Here is a 12,724-nt window from a genome sequence, read left to right as displayed (position 1 = left end):
TACATCTTCCAACAACAAACAGGAAAAAAAAAAAGTACTTTTTTTTTTAATCTGGGCTTGATTTAGAAAGTGTTGGTCTTTGAAAACAAATACCATGGAGTTGTAGAAGTAGTGTTTTCCTGCTGCAGCAATAATGAGGGACTGGAGGAAAGGAGGGGGGTTTCAGGATGTAAAGGGAGAGGTTCCACTGGTCTATTATCACAGAGTGGACTTGAGGAAAGAAAAAAAATCTACTAAGATTATGCTACTCTGTGTGTGCGTGTGTACACGTGTGTGTGTGTGTGAGTGCATGTGTGCGTGTCTATCTCAGACACCACATTGCACATGACTGTAAATTCCATTCCAGGTGGAATGTGTTCTAGATCTTGTAATTCCATATTTTTTTCTTATTTATTTTCAGTTATTCATTTTACTCCTCATATAGCAGAGATGAAAGAAGGAATCGTTTCAGTTTATGCTTCAGCGTTAGCCACAACAATGGCCACTAAAGTGTTAAGTACGTTTAATCAGTGTTCAGCGCAACTCATAGTTTGGTTGAGAAACTTATCAGTGAATGAAATGGACAGTGATGCAGTGAGAGTATTAATGTTAAGGTTTACTTCACAAGTGCTGTCTGATTTAAGCTGTTTTAACCTTCCTCTGTATTGTAACACACACTCCCTACTAAACCTGTCACTCCTTTGAACGTCGGACAGACTAAACAGTTTGAAAAGACTAGTCATAACTTGGGCATTAAAAGAGAAACCATTTCTGTTTGTTTGGCTGTAAGAGGTAAAAAAAAAAAAAAAAAAACATTCAAATGAAAAGGGGGATGGATTATTGCTTTGAGACATCAAAAAGTCATTGGTTTGACTGTAGCTTGTGGCAAGTGCAGATTTAAGGCACTCCTTTTAATTTTATTTTGTTTTCCCTTCTTCTTCCGCCTCCACCCTCGCACTCCCTACCACTGGCTGAAAGGTTTAGATTTCTCAGAATAGACCACTTCATCTTTCTCTCTCTCTCTCTCTCTCTCTCTCTCTCTCTCTCTCTCTCTCTCTCACACACATGACACATCTGTTACACATGCTGCCCCAGCCCAGTTTCAGACTAGCCTCACCTCAAAGTTCCAGCTTTTTAATTAACTCTCTCTCTCTCTCTCCCTCTCTCTCTCTCTCTCTCTCTCTCTCTCAAATTGACTTTGATTGTGTTTGACCTCAGAGATGAGTAGAGCATATGTTTCCTAGCCTACTTTTAGTTTGCATTAAGAAGATCTTGGTGGTCATCTGGACGTTGGTTGAATAGTAAGAGGAAAAGAGACTTAAACTGCCAGACGTTGCTACTGTTCTGTTCTGGGCATCACACAGGGATCGGCAGTGCCGTTACTACATCTGCATTCCTGCCCACATTGTGTGTGCAATATGAGATCCCTCCTATATTTAACTTGAGTGGAAGGACAGTCCTCTTGTGTTTTGTCCTTATGTTTAGTGGAAAGATATCGTATGACAAAGAGAATCTGCAAAAAAAAAAAAAAAAAAAGATCCTTTGGTCTCATGACTTGATAACCACACTAAGTGCTTTGTTTATTAAAACTGCCATTTTTCTCCTTCACTGTCTTAGTTTCCATAACATCCTCATTTTGTAAGGAGTGCGTTATTCTGTGCTCCAGTGTATTTGTAAAAGATCTTCATTTTGTGCGCATGAATGTTTAGAGAGCTGTTAAGCATCGGGAATGGAACAGGTAAAAGTAACGATAGCTTTACTATTGACATTGATTCAAACCAGCAGTAAAGGTTTGCTGTATTTGAAAAACTGAGTTTAAAGGACAGTTTTGCCTTTCATTTTTTTTTTTTTTTCCACCATTCTGCTCATTTGGTAGAACAGCTGTAGCGATGGGAAGTTTCATGCACTTCGCTGTCTGTGATGTTATGGCTTAGTTTCAAGATGCTAAACCTTAGCATCCTTATAACCAGACACAATGGGTGTAATGAGACCAATATTTAAACTAGCCAAACCATGACATCATATACAGCCACTGCTTCCAGCTAAGGATACTAATTACTCCAGTCTTGAAAACAAGCCATCACGGGCAGTGGAATGCATCTAATCCCCACTGAGAGTTGTTTTATGGTGAGAACGATGATGATGATAAAGATAATAATAATAAAAAAAAAAATTGGCAAACCTTTCCTTCAAAGAATACATTGCAGATTACCTTCCAGAGGCAGAATGTTTGGGGATGTTTTGGGTTTTTTGTTGTTGTTATTTGCCTACTGCTCTGAAACATTTGGAAAAGTATTATTTATTCTCATTATTACTACCCTGACTTCCCAAAACACAGACTTTATACATGATTTGTGCCTTCAACTATACAGAAATCATCCACACATTTGCGCTATCATTGTTACGTTTACAGCAGTCTTTTTTTGTTGTTATTGTTGTTGTTGTTGTTTTTTTATGCTCCTCTAATGTATTTTTGTCAGTGCAGTTCCTATTTTCACTCTTTTTTTTTTCTGATTATGAAAGTTATATTGCTCTGCCTTATACTCACAAGATGACTCTTGTAGCATCAAAGTTACAAAGCACCTAATGATTTTAGTTTCACTGGAAATCTAGTACAGCAGTACTGTGAAGTACTAAGTTGGTCAGTTGTAAAAAATATTGTTGTTTGTAAATATGCTGGTGGGACTTATTTGTCAATGGGATAAATCATATTTTTATATGAAATCTGAAAACATTACTTGGAGGATGTGAACACATACTGTGTTCTTTTCAAGTTGCATTCTTTTTTATATTAGTTTCAAAGCGTTAAATTGATTATTTGTACATACTAGAGTTATGTAAATGATCGTATCAGAAACAAGGGATTTTCCTTTCTTTTGAGATGTCATCTGTTTATAATTATAATAATAAAGACCATGTTTTCTTTGAGCGTGTGGATGTGTTGGTAATTTCTCTTGAGTTCTAAAAGAATGATATTCCATTGTCAACAGCTTTATATAAAGGCCTGTGTCACTTAACATTTTCATCATCCATTCTTCATCCACTTCATCATCCTGTTCACCACATTACGACGATAAAAGAGGGGGTTTTTGCGTCGGGGAAACTGGCACCAAATCACACGCAATCTGTCGCAATTAAATTTGACAGGCTTTTATTATGAAGCACCGTTTGCACTTTAAAATGCAAAATCCCCCCCCCCCCCAACATCCCCATTCCCATGCAGTCCTGACACCTGCGCTCATCACTTACTGACCCTCCACCGTACCTTCTGATCTGGTCCAGTCAGCACCCTCTCCATCACCTCAGACGGTGAGAATAGATCCTTTAGAATGACTGGAAATCGATCACTTGTGCACTGCCCACCCACACGGCCCTCTTCTTCTCCATATTTACATAACCCCTGACTCAAATCTGGCCTCATCTTAACAGTGAGGGTCTTCAACGATTCTTGCTTTTCGTCAGTAGATCTGCTGAAGCGAGACGTCTGTTTTCTGCTTCAGCTTCGAAAGCTTTTTTTGTGTTAAAACTAGGTACGATTCAACCGGTGTTTTTATTATGTTCCTCACCAGAAGGTATAAAAGAACATGTAGCTATGAAAAAATTCAATGGGAAGTTTAATTAACAGGCAGCATTCTGTCGTATCTAATCCTGACTGCTTTCCTTGTTAGACTCACTCTCCAGTTGACAACTCTCTCCAATGTAATGCATCACAGCTTGTCTTTCAGTGTTGCCTCCCACAAGAGACAGAAGAGGAAACTGGATCCCCAGTCACCTCACTGACATGTCGCACAAATATCTCACGTCTATAGTGGTGCTATCACCACGCCAGTGACCACAGTGTCTTGTATGGGGCATGATTGTTCTTGTACTGCCATGTTGTCTGACAGGGATAACCCCTATCTAATCAATCACTGCTGAAGGCAGCATGTTTGTGCAGCCTGTGAGTAAATACCTCTTTGTGTTGGTGGCCTTCAGCTGCTTTCTCTTCTCTCATCTCTAAATAGCTCGACTGCTTTCTGGCATAAGGTATACTTTTGCTTGTTTCTTCACACTTCATGAATCTGTCAGCAAATGTGTTTTCTTACATTTCCAATGGTCTCCATCCAGTGTCTTCAGTTTGCCCTATAGTGTTACCTGTGGATATTTCAAGGGGCTGACTGATTTACATATCTTTTGTTTATGAATGGGTGTGTGGTGGGAGGTTGCGTTTATCTTAAACAGAATACATCTTTAGAAAGTCAGCTCTACAAGTTTCTTCCATATTATGATACTTAATTGGGGTCATTTAAGGGTTTGCTCCCAGTCTTTCATTTTTTTTTTTTGGTCCGGTTTCTTCTACTCGGATTAAAAGGCTAGAGTGCAAGCCACGTTCTTCTCCGAAAAAAGAGAAGGAAAAAAAAAAAACTCGGTTCTATTGTTGGCTAATGAACACAAACCAAGCACCAGGGAGCACACATCTAAGGCCAGATCTGACACAGCAGAACAGACAAATTGTTTGAGCTCATGGGTTTGGAATTAACAAAATGCTACAGAAGGTGTGTTAGGGTTAGGGCCAATGGAACACAAGATATTACGGTAGAGTGAAAAAGGCTTTTACTTTTCTGAGCTGATTTTAACCTCTTCTCTCAGGGCTGTAAAACAGGGCCCCTCGGCAGATCAGCGCTTGGGTCAGTGCGGCACCTCTGACCGTGGGAGTGTGTTTGGAGGACTGGGGGTGGGGGGGTGGTGGTGGTGTTGATGGGAGGGGGGTGGTGATAGGACAAAGGGCTCTCTTTACATCAGCAGGGAAGTGTTGTCACCATAGCGACTTCACAGAGTGCGCTCTGAAAACCAGGGCAAGTCATCAACAACTACAAAAACTAGTTGTTTGAATACTCATAACACATGGTCTAATATTTATTTAAACACTCACGCCACCTCTGAGTGTTAAAGCCCTCTGACTTTGTAGCGGAAAGCCACTGACAAAACTGCGATAGCTATACCTGCATCATTTAATTACTAGCGTACCGCTGAATCTGGAGTTCATATCTCGTCTGAATTCAAGAAACCGCTTCAAGTCAGACAAAAATTAACCTCAAAATGTGCAGTGCTGCTTTAGAGGGAGGTGATGCATTAGCACAAACCAGAGGACATGAATTGTTTTCCTCGTGAAAGGTTTCATATTGGAAGACAGTGAATGAGGACACATTGACAAAAGCTTCTTTGTGCTTTCAACTCCTCTGGGAGTGAGAGCAAAGACAGTGACGAGGTTTCACTTATACACTTCATTGTTGTTTCTCTTTCTTCTCTTTCTCTTTCTTCTCTTAGGCTTCTTACCTACTATGAATAGTTACCGAAAAAGTCTTTAGAAAACTCATCTGAACTGTTAAAACTCCTGTATTTCTGTGTGGTGTCAAAAAGCAATTTGATTGGGGTGAGAACGGGCGGGTTCATCCTTCAGTTTTAGTGATTGCCAAATGAATGCTCTGTCCTTGTCTCTTCACTGACCAATCTGGGAAGGACAATGGAGAGGTGTGTAACAGTTGTTCAATATGTAACTACTAGTGCATGCACTGGTCCTTCATGAGGCTGAGAACTAATACCTCCCCCTGAGAACTAATACCTCCCCCGAAAATACTTTTCTTCAGTAGCTTGACGTTTTTGGCACTGAGTACTCATGCATATGCAGTTGTAAGCCTCTCTCATGTTCAGGCCTCTAATTGGGATCATGGCATATTAGGCCTGTGAACTGAATGGGTGGGCATTAGTTTCTCTGAAAACTGACAGAGAGACCTCCCCACACTGGTCCGTAGTGGTAGGAACACATATAATCCTTTAAATGATTTTAAGTCCTTTTTCAAACAATACTGTGTACTCCTGGGAAAGATCTGTGGTATTAAAAACTGATGGTGTTGGTGAACATGTGAGAGGTTTCAGATACCCCAACATAGCAGGGGCCCAGTCGGGCTTCTCTTACCATTTTTCTGTCTCTTAAGAGCAGGAATGCTGGGCACAGATGAATGTTACGAGTGAGTTATGTTTTAAAGCGTGACTTAAAATACCAACTGTGTCTTCTCTGTCTGGGCAGACTGCAGTGATGTTCTGTTGGTGGCTGTGTTTTTGTAAAGGTTTATGGTGTGTTTGTTCCACCTGTTCTGTGGCTGTTGCCCAAGAACAGGTGGAGGGTTTGGAAACACAAAAGAAATAGGGAGTTTGATTTCACACTGTCTGTGTGTGTGTGTGTGTGTGTGTATACGTGTGTGTCTGACTTTGTGTTGAAACAGAAGTGATGAGTCATAATGATATACCACATGCTGGAATACCAGTCACGAGAAGTTATGCATGCACATGGGCACCCCTTGACCCAAGAATAACTCATAAAGATCAATGCCATCATTTCTATCTTTACATTGCCTTAAATTGTTTTACGGAATACACCGAATTATGATTTGCTTCACAATGTTTTGATTTGCCTGCGTTTAACGTCATTAACGCAAACGTCGACCCCCCCGCGCGCCAACGAAAAGCCGAAGGTGCCAGAAAATTTAAGAAGCACGCGTAATGACTCTACTGCACAACACCATGTTGCACTATAGTTTGGGAGGAGGATGAGGTGAAACACAACTCGTGCCAAACTTAATAAAGTGCTTACGATAGACAGAAAGGGGAAGAGCCAGCCTTTAAAAGCCATTAAAAGCACAACAGCGTGAAGTCCTAATTACAGGGACTTAGCCCTGGTCTGCACTGTACTCCCGCTGTGACGGTCAGGAGTTAGCTCCTGCCTCTCCCGCTGTTTGGAGGAAGAAGCTGAGACTGACTCTGGGAGTGCTCTCAAAACCAGTCAGGATACAGTCCGTAGGGCACAACTGGACATTCCTAACAGCGCTGTCAGGAAAATTTGTAAAATCACTTCGTCAAGCGCTAACGTGGTTAAAAAAAAAAAAAAATTGATATGAATGTAATTGTTGTAATGTATTGTCATGTCTGTTCCTCTAAGCGCAGTCTGTCATCTGAACGCATGTAAGATCAGACTAATTTGCCCCCTACTGGCGTATCACATGATTATGCTTGTGCTCAGTTTACAAGAGGAAAAAAAGGGTAATGGAGAGGCAATGGCCCCAGCCAAGCAGGCCAAGTACGCCGAGAGAGTGGGAAGTCAAAAGAATGTCTAAAGAAATCAGCTAACACATTTTAACCTTACCCTTTCCTGTTTTTCACCAACACCTCTCTTATTCAGAGAGCTAAGTCAGGACGGCTTCATCAGTCCCTGCAACACTACGTTAATGAATGCAGTCACGTCATGTAGCTGCTTTAGTTACAAATAGTAAACATTCAACAGGATGTAGTCTCATTTTATTTTTGGTGAACGATATGGAAAGAAGTGTACAGTGGCATAGCTGAACTCAGTTGTTGTGTTAAATACTCCTCTTATTTATGAGCAGAGGGAAACCCAGGGCAGTTAGATGGAGGATTCCCCAAGCTTCTTCTTACTGCCTCTGGCTAAATAAAAAAATGAAGAAGGAAATGAGAGATAATTGACTGCGCACTGGTTAATGCTCTGTTTTACAAACTCTCCTCTACCTGAAGCTATGTCACATAACATAAGCGTATTTAAACATCCGTTTGGTCTCGTCGACGGGGAGTCACTATTGTGATAAGTCTTTGATTTACATTATGTCAGCAACGCCGCAAATTGTGAATCATTAACTTTTATAATGCTCTCAGTTAGCTTGAGTCTCTAGGCTGCCTGCAGAACAAAAGGCTGGGTGGTAGGCAGCTCGGCTCTCTCTCTCCTCAGCCGCAGTGTCGTCTGGATGTTTAGCTACGTTATTAAATTCACCACTGGCAGCGCTACCTGGAGGGGTCATGAGTTTGTGTCACTTCAACGCTGTGGATCAGGGGGCATGGGAGCCGTGACAATGCACTTTCATTTCTGCCTGCCCCGTTATAATGCCAGAACGCAATAAAACTGTCTGGCCCCCATGTCTGGCTCCAGTCAGACTGTTTTTATTGACCTAAAATTCAAGCCTCTGAGATTATTAGGAGGGAACGTCAAATTGAAAATAGAATTGCAAGAGTTTTGTTTTTTGTTTTGTTTTTTTTTTTCCTTTGGGTTGCAAAAGTTGGACGTCATTAAGCAGTTACTGGACACTGGACTTTTAGCGAGTTACCAATTATACAGGATGCAACCGTTTTGAGTATTTTGATGATAAAGCAGACCCTGGTGGAACCAAAACTGTTGTAAATCTGTCACAGACGCTAAAGGTCATTTTTGTTGGAACTCTAAACAGTTATTTTGGCAACAGCAAATTTTGGGGTGAGAAAACTTGCTTCCACGATGGTTTAGTTTTTTTGTTATCTCTTAAAAGTTTGCAGAGTAATTTTAGTTTACTGCTGGTACTGCTGGAGTCTCACAACCTATGCCCCACGCCAGAGGACACAATGATGCCAGGCCTCCAACTGTGTCAAAATCTGTCATTTTGCACGTTTTGAGAAGGACTGTCCTCAGCACAATTTGTTGGATTCCACGTTTACAAATTATCACGACATATTTCACTTAAGCATGCGCTTGTCCCCTTTGTATGTGTTAGCAATAAGATTAAATTCTGGACGTGAGAGGAAAAAAAACAGACCGATGTTTGTCCTTTGATTAATTACCAATGTCAGGTGTTTTTGTTTCTGTTTTTATTTAGTCATTGTGCTGGGTTCTTTATCGTAATATCGCTGCTGTGTCCGCTTGAATAGTCAAAAGCTTTTCTGCCTCATCTTAAATGGTATAAGGTGAGGAGAGAATGACAAACTATGTTTAGGTCTCGCGTTGTTGTTTTGCGCCCACGTGTCTGTTTCTGATGTAATGTCAAACCTTTGTGTCATGACATTTTCTCTGACATTCAGATGTAACCTTAACTGCCCTCCATTCAGGATGCCCAAATCCTGACTGTACCATCACACGGTGAGACTGCACACAGATACGGCCTTGTCAGGAAGCACAATCAGTGACTGCAGCACAGTAGTTTTAAATTAGCATGGCTTTTCTGGCATTCAAATATGTTAATGTTTATGGAGAGCTCAAAACAGTATAACACATAATGTCAGTTCCACCTGTAAAAGACTATCTTACTGAAGTATCTTAGGTTTATACACGTATAATAATTCTTCAGAGATTCCGACTATCTAAGCGCGGTCATCCATCTGTAATATCTGACCATTTTAATTGTTTTTGTTGAGGTTTTTTTGTTTTGTTTTGTTTTGTTTTTTAAAGACTATGCTGAACAATGTATGAACTGAGGGGAAGAGCCAGTTGGTGTGATAGGACCATGAGACAGAGTATGCATGAGTAGGACATGACTAATTACTTGTAATTAAATCTGGCCCATTAAGGAAATCGATTGCACAATCAGCAGTGATCTTCTCTGACCAGTGTTTATGGGCACGTGAGAGGAGGTGGCCTGGCTGTTTTGGCTGTCATTTCCTCCCAGCAGAAGTCTGCGGTCAGCACTGGTCCATTGGCTCCCTGATTACACTGAGGACAGCAGTATAAAATAAGATCTTGGAATGCTCTCTCAGCAACATTTTAGAAGGGTATACAGGGGTGAGGGTTCACTCACAGGCCACAGTGACATCATATAATTTAAGGAATATTCTTTTAAAATTGTTTGACTTACATGATGCAAATGATGGGGTATGATAACTATGATTAATGCAGCGCTCAGTCTGAACTTTTAGGGCAAGACAGAGCACAATTGAGTGTGGCAGTAATGCAGTTGTTGACTGGTTTACTTACAAAACCGTGGCGCCACTCGGTATTTCTGGATCTCTGGACATCCATTACCCTTTGTGCACTATTACTCATCTTAGGTCTGCTGGACAGGAATCTTCATTTGATCAAGTAGCCATGGGCAAACTCATCAGCACTGCTTCAATCGATAATGCAAATCACTTGACCACGCTAACAGCAGTGCGATTACCCAGCATGTAAACACAAACTCTTCCAACCCCGTGAATCATCACGGCGACACGCAGTAGGCTAAAATCGTGGAGACAAGGTTAATGTGCCTTTATACCAAAACGGACATGTTCATTTTCAACATAGATTTCAGTGCGGAGTACGTCTTTTACAGCCTTTACGATGTTTCGTCTGCATGTATTACAAAGACTTTTTGAACTTACTGCAGTAATTATAGTGGACGTGTTTTAATTCGCAATCTTGTCTGCCCAACCTCAAGGTGGCAGTAGCGAGCTAAAATTAACTGAAATTGTAAATAGCACGGCGCCACCCCAATCCCTTTGCACGGAGTAATAAATTCTCTCGGTTAAATAAACGGCGCATTATAAACACAAACTGGGCTCATTGCGTGAAAAAAAAATCCATTGCTAAAAATAATGAGGAGGGACTATGTCAGAAGGGCCAGTTTGAAATAGCTCATAACGGGAAGAGTTCTTTGTTTAACCAAAGTGCTGACTGTGGAAGCAATGCATTCTGTAGAGGAATGCAGTACAAATGACTGACCAGTGCTTTTACCTTTTAGGAGAGAGCGTTTAAATACTGCTAAAACTCATTAAAACTGTGCTGATATACAGCTCCCCTCTCTTTGTCTCACCTTTGCATAGAGCAATCAGTCCAAAGGTGACACTTTTGTTTGTTTGTTTTGTTTTGGGGTTTTTTGCTGGTTGCATTGCACATTCTGGGTCTTGTGGTCATGTTGGTGCGCACACCCGAAAATCACACTCGCTTTTTCTTACTCTTGTGTATTCTTGTACTTGTTTTGCTTCTCTTGTAGGCAGGAGTGCAGTTTACGTGCAAACAATGTGTATGCATGTGCTGTATGTAAACATGAGTTTGTATATTTATATATGTTTCTTCAGCATCTCTATGCGTTTCAAGCCAAATCAGCCCTGCACAATAAATTTGAGTTGGCTTGTGCGTTTCCTTTTCAAATAGTAAGTGTCAAGTTGATGTAGTTGCACTGGAAACCTCAGAACCGCTGAAAACAAACTGAGAGTCAAAACAGGAGACCATCCACTGTGGTTATGTCAACTTAACATCAGCCTCTCAGTACTCCCAGTATTCAACCCTTGGGGGACACCATCAACCCTGGGGTCAGGGCAATCATGAAAAGCATGGGCTTCTACAGAGCCAGATCTCACCAGAAAACTAGACAGACCAATAAGATATTATAACAACATCAACAACGGTTCTGACGTGACCTCTGAGAAATCATATGACATCATCTCTTCCGTTGATAGGAATTCAACTTCAGTCCTTAATAATCCAACATTTTGATAACTGAGCCACAGTGTTTGCTTTTAAAACTGATTCTCTTTGTCTCTCTCAATTCTCTTCCTCATGTCTGTGGTTTTGGCCGCGCTGGTCTTTTGTGTGTCTTGTTTTGCTATACTGCATCCAGAAATGCTTTGGGGTGTGTTATTTTCCGTCATCTTGGTCTCTCTGCTCTCATTCCCTGTGCTGTCCTGTCATACTCTCTCTCCTTTGTCCTCAAACACTGTGCAGGTACCTCATGAACAATGAAATCTTCTCAGTTGGTTTAACTGTGGTCATATAATGACTGTCTGCATTTCACAGAGTATAAAATGCATTCAGTTTAAAGTGTTACACTGGCAGGGTGATTATAAGTCAGTGGTGTCAAATGGCATACTGATATATTGCCTATCAAAGTGATACTGCAAGAGAAATTGACTCTCTTGGGAGTTAATGGGAAGCACTCTATGGAGTAGAATCATATTTGGCCAGACTTACATTAACACCTCTTTTAATGCTTTGTCTTGTTCTGTCAGTAGCATTTTGGCCATAAAGATGACCAATACCTTTGATATGAAGAGTGATGTCAAACATGATATGGGAAAAGAGGTAAAAAGGCAAGTGCATGCACTGTTAAACATTTTTTTCCCTTTCTGAACATTTCTGTTGATGAAATGTAACTTGGATAGTCACAGAGTAGCCTACTTATATGATAAAACTATCCAGTTAGAGGAAATGGTCCAGTTTGAAAATGTACTGTTATAGATGTTTGCATGTTTAGGGTGAGGGCACAGCAAGCACCTCAAAAACCACAACTCCAACTCCAAAAAAATGATGTTTTTTTTTTTTCTTTTTATTTAGCGCCGGCTGCCAACAATGCACCTGCAGGAAAGCCTATGATTTAGAAAGACCACGCGAGCTAATCTGATCAGTCAAACAACTCTTGGTCAGTGCATTTTACAATACATATAATTTAAATCATTTGAGACAGCACACATGTGCGTGAAAGCGCTGCCTGACAGTGTGGACATGCTAATGATAGGAGTTTGATGATCACGGCCTTGCAGAGACCAAAATCGCAATTGCCATTAATGTACAACAGATTGTGCCGGCCTAAAAATAATACATGCAGGCCAGAAAGAAAGACAGAAAAGATTATTCCTTAACCTTGTAATGGTGTTGGTAGAGGTCACTCCTACTACTGCTAGTACTACTACCACCACGACCACCAAGTACCAAAGCAAAATTTGAAATTGTAGCACACTTGACAGGCGGCTGACAGGAGCCTTTCTACATTGGCAGAAACAGCAGAGTGAGTGAGAGGATGTGGCACTGTCTGCACACTGTAGATCTACACAGGCCACGCCTCCAGGCTGATTCAGTCTCAGTTTTTACAATACCAATAATACAGTGCTCTGTTTAATTCATACCGTAGTTTTTAAAATGATTCTTAACCATCATATTTTTGAGGAAAAAGGATCAAAATAATCAATCATAAAGTCAGAC

Source organism: Chanos chanos, chromosome 6 (genome assembly GCF_902362185.1).
Source record: "Chanos chanos chromosome 6, fChaCha1.1, whole genome shotgun sequence".
NCBI classification, from domain to species: domain Eukaryota; kingdom Metazoa; phylum Chordata; class Actinopteri; order Gonorynchiformes; family Chanidae; genus Chanos; species Chanos chanos.
Note: the sequence above shows the minus strand (reverse complement) of the source record.